The sequence below is a fragment of the Hevea brasiliensis genome, chromosome 4 (genome assembly GCF_030052815.1).
Source record: "Hevea brasiliensis isolate MT/VB/25A 57/8 chromosome 4, ASM3005281v1, whole genome shotgun sequence".
Taxonomy (NCBI): Eukaryota; Viridiplantae; Streptophyta; class Magnoliopsida; order Malpighiales; family Euphorbiaceae; genus Hevea; species Hevea brasiliensis.
Window position 1 is genome coordinate 91,016,354 of NC_079496.1, and position 7,439 is coordinate 91,023,792.

The window sequence follows — 7,439 nt, forward strand, 5'->3', positions numbered from 1 at the left end:
ACCTAGAAAAATTTTTCAATCGGTACAGACAAATTTGACCCGTTCAGCCAAACGGAGGGCATTTTGGTCATTTCGCCTTCAGAGGTGATTTTTGGCCGACTTGTCCAGTTGAGTAAATAATTAATATGACATAAAATGTGAATAAACATTACTAGAAATTAAATTGAAATTGAGTAGTGATGAAAAGAAAAGAAAAATCAAAGAAAAGCTCATTTATGACATCTTGATGATGTCATTTATAAATTATGACCAATCACAATTGAGCTATCATTTGACTAACTATTAAAAGAGATAAAAGAAGACCAAAATAAGAAAAAATTGCAGCAGCCATCCTTCCCCCAAAAGCCAGCCGAAACCCATTCCATAGCCACCCTCCATTAAAGCTTTTTCAAGCTTTAGATTTCCATCATTTCCACCATATTTCTCTAACCTCTCTTCATTAAAATTTTACCCCACACCTTAAACAAGCTTTTGGCAGCCAATAAGAGGAAAGAAAGTGAAGTTTGGGGCTTTGGAAATTCTGCCCATTCAAGGTTAGTGCAACTATAAACATAAAACTCTTAAATTTCATGATTTTGGACTTGAAATTTAGTAAGACTTGTAATTTAAATGAACAAAAACCTATGTGTATGAGCTCTTGAATTTCGGCTGCCCTAGAAAAGGAATATGTAGGAGTGTTTTTGATGAGCTTGAAGTGAAATAGAAACCATGTTTGAAGTTATAAACATATGAGTAATGCATTAGTAGCTAACCAAGGTAAATGGCATAAATCATGAAATTGAATTAGGGTTTAGGAAAGGTGAAAATGTGACTTGGCTTAGGAAATTTTTAGAGAACTTTTTAATGGTCAATTAGTGACTATTTTAGGTAAGTTGAGCACAATTTGGACTGAAAAATAGGATTGCAAAGAGAAGGAGTAAGCTGCCCTAGGACAGCAGCAATGGACTGAGATTTCAGTCCAATTACACAGCCATAACTTTGGCTGTGTTAGTCCAATTGGTGTTTGGCCAATTGGACATGAAACTAGGCTTACAATGGCACATTTTTGCTGAAGAAACCATGCCCAAAAGACCAAAGCAAGAGGACCAAAACTTGGCCCCAATCCGGATACCCTGCAACTGATTCTGCAGAATTGACCAAATGAACAGTAACTGTTCATTTAGCCATAACTCACTGTAGATATGGTCAATTGACCTGAAATTTTTACAGCAACAAGCTAAGACATAGAAAAACAACTTTCATGAAGGAACCTACCCCAAATTATGGCCAGAACCTAACCCAAATGGCAGTGGAAGTCACTGTTCATGTTACTATAGATATGGTAATTTCTGCAGAATGGGAATCCGGCTAGTTGTGGTTTTTGGACCATATCTGGAGTTACAAAACTCTAAATGGAGTGATTCAAAAAAAGGAAATTCAACTAGACAAAATAAGGAACAACTTTCATGTTTTACATTTCTTCAAATTCCCACAGCAACAGTGTCCAATGGAACAGTGAAGTTGACTCACAAAAAACTGAAAATTCTGCTTGTGTTGGTTTAAACTTCGAAATGGTATAAATGCTTAATGCCAACAAGTTTGGAATGCCAAATGTGGTATGTTGGGAGTGCCAAAGTCAATGTACATATTTTTATTCTAAAAGTCAACATTTTTGTTGACCAATAAGATGAATAGTGACACTAAAAATTTGAAATTCACAAATTGAAAAATTTAAAAGTTTTAAATGCCCTAGTATACCTAACAAGATTGGTTTGGATAGTTTGGCATGCCAATAGGGTTCAGTTAGCAGTACTGCACATGGCAATATGCCATTATGTGATTTCATGGCTTTTAGCCATTCTGACTTTGTATTGAGACTTGGCCTTGTGCCTAATATTATTCTGACATTGTTACATTGCCTGCACGGGAGATGCATATGTGACCGATGGTGTGATGGCCGAGTACTAGGTACCCGGTGCGGTTACCCGTTATCCAGTCCAGTCGTCTAGTGTAGGTTACTTGGGCAACCAAATGAATAAAAGTGAACAACGTTAATGAAAAAAATGAATATACCAATACCAAACAAAGAAAGCATACACATTCTATACACATTTATTTTCTTGCTATTTTCTTTTATTATATTATTGCACCACTAAGCATTATTGCTTAGCGCGTTGCTTTTGCCACCCGTAGGTATTGGAGATCCCGATCGTGAGCCCAATAGACCACAGACTGGGTGAGTCCATCCTGCAGTTCTGCACAGTGTCCGTGTCACCTCGTCACCTGCAGTGCATTAGTAGGACACTAGATGTCATTTTGTCATTTTGTAATTAAAATTTTATTTTCTCATATGTATTTGGGATTTATGTAATGTATGTTGAGGTCCATGTAAATAATAAAGATTTATGATTATGTATGGAAGTAATTTGAATATTTAATTGTTGTTTATATATGAGAACCCTGAGAAAGGGATGTTTGAGAAATGAAAAGGTTGTTGAGACCTGAAATTGAATTGTTGTTGAGACTTTGTTGATGAATTGAAGTTGGGATTGTTTGGAAAATTATTTGGAAGTGCTTTTAACAGGTTCCGAAGAACTGTTTTCTCCATTTTTAGCCGGTACTCCGCCGAATTTTCTATAAAATTTTCGGAACCTCAAATAAATAATATTTTCGATAAATGGCTTAAATAAAGTATGTTTCATAAATTATATTCAAAGACATAATATAAATTAATTAAGGTATATTAGAGTGTACCGGTACACCGTGTGGCATTACTTACTCGGGTATACTGTACACGGGTAAGGGGTGTCACATTTATTCTAACTTTTTCAACCTTCAGTGCGGCTTCCACTAACTTGGCAAACTCTGTAATCCCCAAGGTTGTAATCATTGCTTTAATGTTATCATTGAGTCCTCCCTCAAATCTCTTGCATCTCTCAGCCTCATTAGGGACTATTTCCCGCCCATAGTGGCTTAGTCTGATAAATTCTCAGCTACTGTTAGCTGTCTCTGGCGTAGGGTAATAAACTCCCTTCTCTTCTCTTCCAGGTATACACTGCCCACATACTTCTTTCTGAACTCATTGAGAAAGAAATCCCAAGTTATTTGTTTTGGTGGCACCTCATTAGTTACTGTATCCCACCATTGGTATGCATCATCTTGTATTAGTGATACAACAGCTTCCAAATTCTGCTCTGGAGTACAATGAAGTTGTTTCAAGACTCTTCCAGTTCTGTGCAACCAGTTTTTAGCTGACAGAATCATCTTCCCTTTTGCCCAAAAAATCCACTACTCCAAACTTCCTGAGTCTCTCCATATGAGATTTTTGATGTGGAGGTGGTGGTGGTGGCATAACTCCTGCCATCTATCTAAAGAACTCAGCCATTTGCTGAAATGTGGCTAGTGCATCTGGTACTGGTGGAGCAAGTTCCCTCTTGTCTCCTGGTTTAGTCATAAATGGAGCATGACTCTCCACCTCCTCATCGACCGCTCTCTGCGATGTGGAGTCCATATTCTGATCAAAATAACAAATCAAAAGATCTGCATTAGAGTCATCTTAACACTTACAATGCAATGCATGATATGCAATCTATCTAGGTCCAGAAATGCCTAAACCATGCTCTGATACCACTAAATGTAACACCCCTCGCCTGTCTACAGTATAGCCGAGTAAGGCGTGCTGCACAGTGTGCCGGAGCACCTAGTCTGTAATCAACTTATTTCTTGAACTTAATTTGATTTTAAGAAGTCTTTTATGTAAAATCCATATCATGCTGGTTCTATTTTCATACTTTAATAAAATCACTGTTTCAAAATTGGTAATAAAAATTCAGTAAGGTGCCGTCTGTATTTCGGACAAACTGTCCTTCTAAACCTGTTAAAAACAGTTCAATATGATAATCTCAACCATCCAACTAATTTTTCAATCTCACAATTTCATAATTTCAAAATACAGTCCATCATATTTTTCATTCATCAAAACACTATCCATAGGAGTTTAATATATACAAATTAGTATAAACTTTAAAGTTTTATGAATGTCAAAATACAACTGATAGTCATTACACAGATCCTAAGTCCTACCATGTATACAGTGTAGTGTAGATGACTCTGGACTCCTGTGTAGATCTGATGTCTCACCCGATCGTAGGTCTGCTGGGCTCCCTAGCTATATCTCCAATACCTACACATTACAAAAGCAACGCGCTAAGCAATTTTTGCTTAGTGGTGCCAAATATAAAGAAATATACACTAAAATAAAGTAAATGAATTTATGACATCGGTATTCTTTACAATTGTTGATTCTACTTTTATTTGCTAACATTTCAATATTTGCTAATTTTGGTAGTGCTGTATGTCAGTACACTGGATTTAGCTATTTGAATTTAGTAATGCTTAAATTAATTGCCCGTGTAGCCTATACACTGACCAGACTGGATAAACAGATATATTGGCACTAGGTACCATGTACCTCGGACCGTCACACCAACGGTCACAAAGTGTCTCCCGGTGTACAAATAGTGTGGCTAAAAAGCCATATAATAAATCTGGCGATAAACCAATTATAATAACACAATACGTACAGCCGTAGGCTATTAAAGTCACAGTGCGGCATAATAAGCCATAAAAACATATTATGGCTTGAAGCCATTTACAGAACAGCTGTCAGAATCCTATTGGTATGCCAACCTATCTAAACTAGTCAACTAGGCAAACTAGGGAACATTATAAATTAATTGTTTAATTCTTCAATTTTTAGAGTTTACTAGTTATCATGTAATTCACAAGTCACTGTAATTGTTGACTTTTTTAGGTACTATGGATAAGTTGATTCTAACATCAACATATCACAATTTGTAATTCAATATGCTACCAATATAGTGCAATTTACCATTTTCACAAGTTGGCATTCATTGCCAAATTACTTCAAGTATCATTTTATGTAATTACCAAATTTTCAGTTTTAGTGTGCTAGATTAATCTAGCTTATTGTCTTATTTCTCTTGGTTGATAGCTTCTGGTCAAAGAAGAAAAACTGTAGCTCTATGTCTTATTGAACTCTTGGCAAAATTTCAGGTCATTCTGAATTGTATAGGCCAAGATATGGTTAATTTACTAAAGCTGGATAGATTGCACCTTTAGTGCAAAATTTGATCAATTTTAGGTCACTTTTAGTTCTGGCAGTTTTGGTACCCGAACTTATGTAAGCTATTTAACTTGGTTCTGGCCATTTCTGGGCTTTGGTGTCTTCATAAGAATTGTAGCTCTGTGTCTAAGCTATCCATGGTAAAATTTAAGGTCAATTGGACCTGTTTTGTGTGAGTTATGGTCATCCTAATGACTACTGTTCATATGGTCAAAAATCTGGGTTTGCAAGGTTACCTTTACGGATTCGGTCATTTTTAAGGTCAGTTTCTAGGCAAAATTGCAACATTTCCACATGAAAGTTGGCCTATTTGGTGTCTAGTTTCACCCCCCATTGGCCTCATACCAATTGGGTTAACAATTTTGCATTTATGACCTAATTTATGTGCTGCTAACACACACAACCTGCATTTAAACATTACACTTTCAATTTTAACAATCCTTCTCCTCTCAATACTTCAATATTCAATCATGGCACTTCTATGTATATGGTACACAATTCCAGTAAGGCATTTTGAACAGAACACTCAAGTGTTCAATGCACACAATACACCATTCAAGTTCAACATTTACTTCCATAAAAAATTCAACATACCTCAATATCAATATTACACATACACTTCCATGGCAACTACACATGCTGCCCATAATTTAACACCATGACATCTCATCAATATATTACATAAAATCACATACAATTTCATAACATTATAGGCTGCCAAACATGGCAGTTTACCAAGGTATCAAAGTTCCATTTTCAAACCCTTAATTTAAGCACTAACATGCACATACTTGGACATTAACCTACTACAACTTTTATTTGAGTTAATCAACCTTAATTCCCATCCATTAGAGGTAAGAAAAACTCAAACACCACAAACCTTCATGGTTGTCGAAAATGGACAAGTTCATATCTCAATATTTTCTTCATTTCTCTTCACCAAATTACTCACCTCAACCTAAACACAAGGTTTACTAAAGCTAAGGAGAAGATTTGGACACTTACCACTTTTAAAGCTTGTTAAAACTTCATCAAATCTTGTTTTTCTTGTTTCCAATATCTTTCCCAAGGTGAGTAGGAAAGCTTTAATGAAGGATCTAAGTGGAAAGGAGGCTTGGAATGGGAGTGCATGGAGCTTGGACAAATTCGATTTTTCCATTCGGCTGGTTGTGTTCTTGAGGTTGAAGATGACTAATTCTGCCCACAAATGACTTAGATAGGTGTCCCAAGGCTTTAGTTAGTGGAGCACTAACTTGAATTAATAATTCATTAATCTTAATTTCCTTAATTTGCTCATTTGTCTCAATTCTTTCACTATTTATATAATGTATCACAATTTAATTTTTCATGACATTTTTAAAGTGTAATATCATTTATTTTTAATGGACATTGAGGTCAAAAGGCAACTCTAGGTGTTAAATGACCAAAATGCCCCTCTTCGGGTTGTATTCCCGATTTTTCGGTAACACCGATTTTTGTCTATTTCTCGATTTTTCGTTTTTCTTTGTACTAATTTATTAATTTTTCTTTGACATTTCTAGTGTCAGTTATATTTCACTAAACCTTTACTTGCATCTCGAAATTTAATTTTGAGGGTTCCCTGTGGTCCTGAGGTCGGCAACGACCTTCCCAGTGCGGTTACCCATTGCTGCGGTGCCGGCTCATTTAACTTAGTTTCATTTCCTCTCTTTTATTTTTCTTTAATTTTTCTTGTATTTTCTTTTTAGTTATTTCATTAATATGTGTCTGTTCACTATCACTGAAGTGTAGTTCTAGACATCCTGACTTTTTCGGACAGACATTAGGTCACCGGAGCAATAGAACATACAGACTATGTACAGGGAGGATGTTACAATTCAAATCTAAATTTTTAAATTTGTTTGAATCATATTCAAATCTGGATTTTTAAATTGAATATGAGATATTCAATTTAATTTTAGTATGTATGTTTTATTTAATTTTTAAATGGTGATATGCATGATGGATGATCATGGACAATAAAAGACCAATGTGATTAGATTTATTTCTTTTATGTTTCTTTGGGTTGTAAATTAATTAATTTATTTTAGTGGCATGTATTATAAAGGTTGTAATATTTTTGGTTTTTAATTTCATTTATTTGGTTCTTGTAAATTCGCCTTGGTATGCCAAGGATTACTATGTAATTGGATTGCAAGAAGATCAAGGAGGTCAAGAGCATTGGTGGGACCAGTGGGAGGAATTCAAGATCAAGTATTGATTATGTACTCTTTTAGCAACTCTTGTAATATGAATGAATGAAATGCACCTAGAAATGCCCTGATTCAATTCTTGG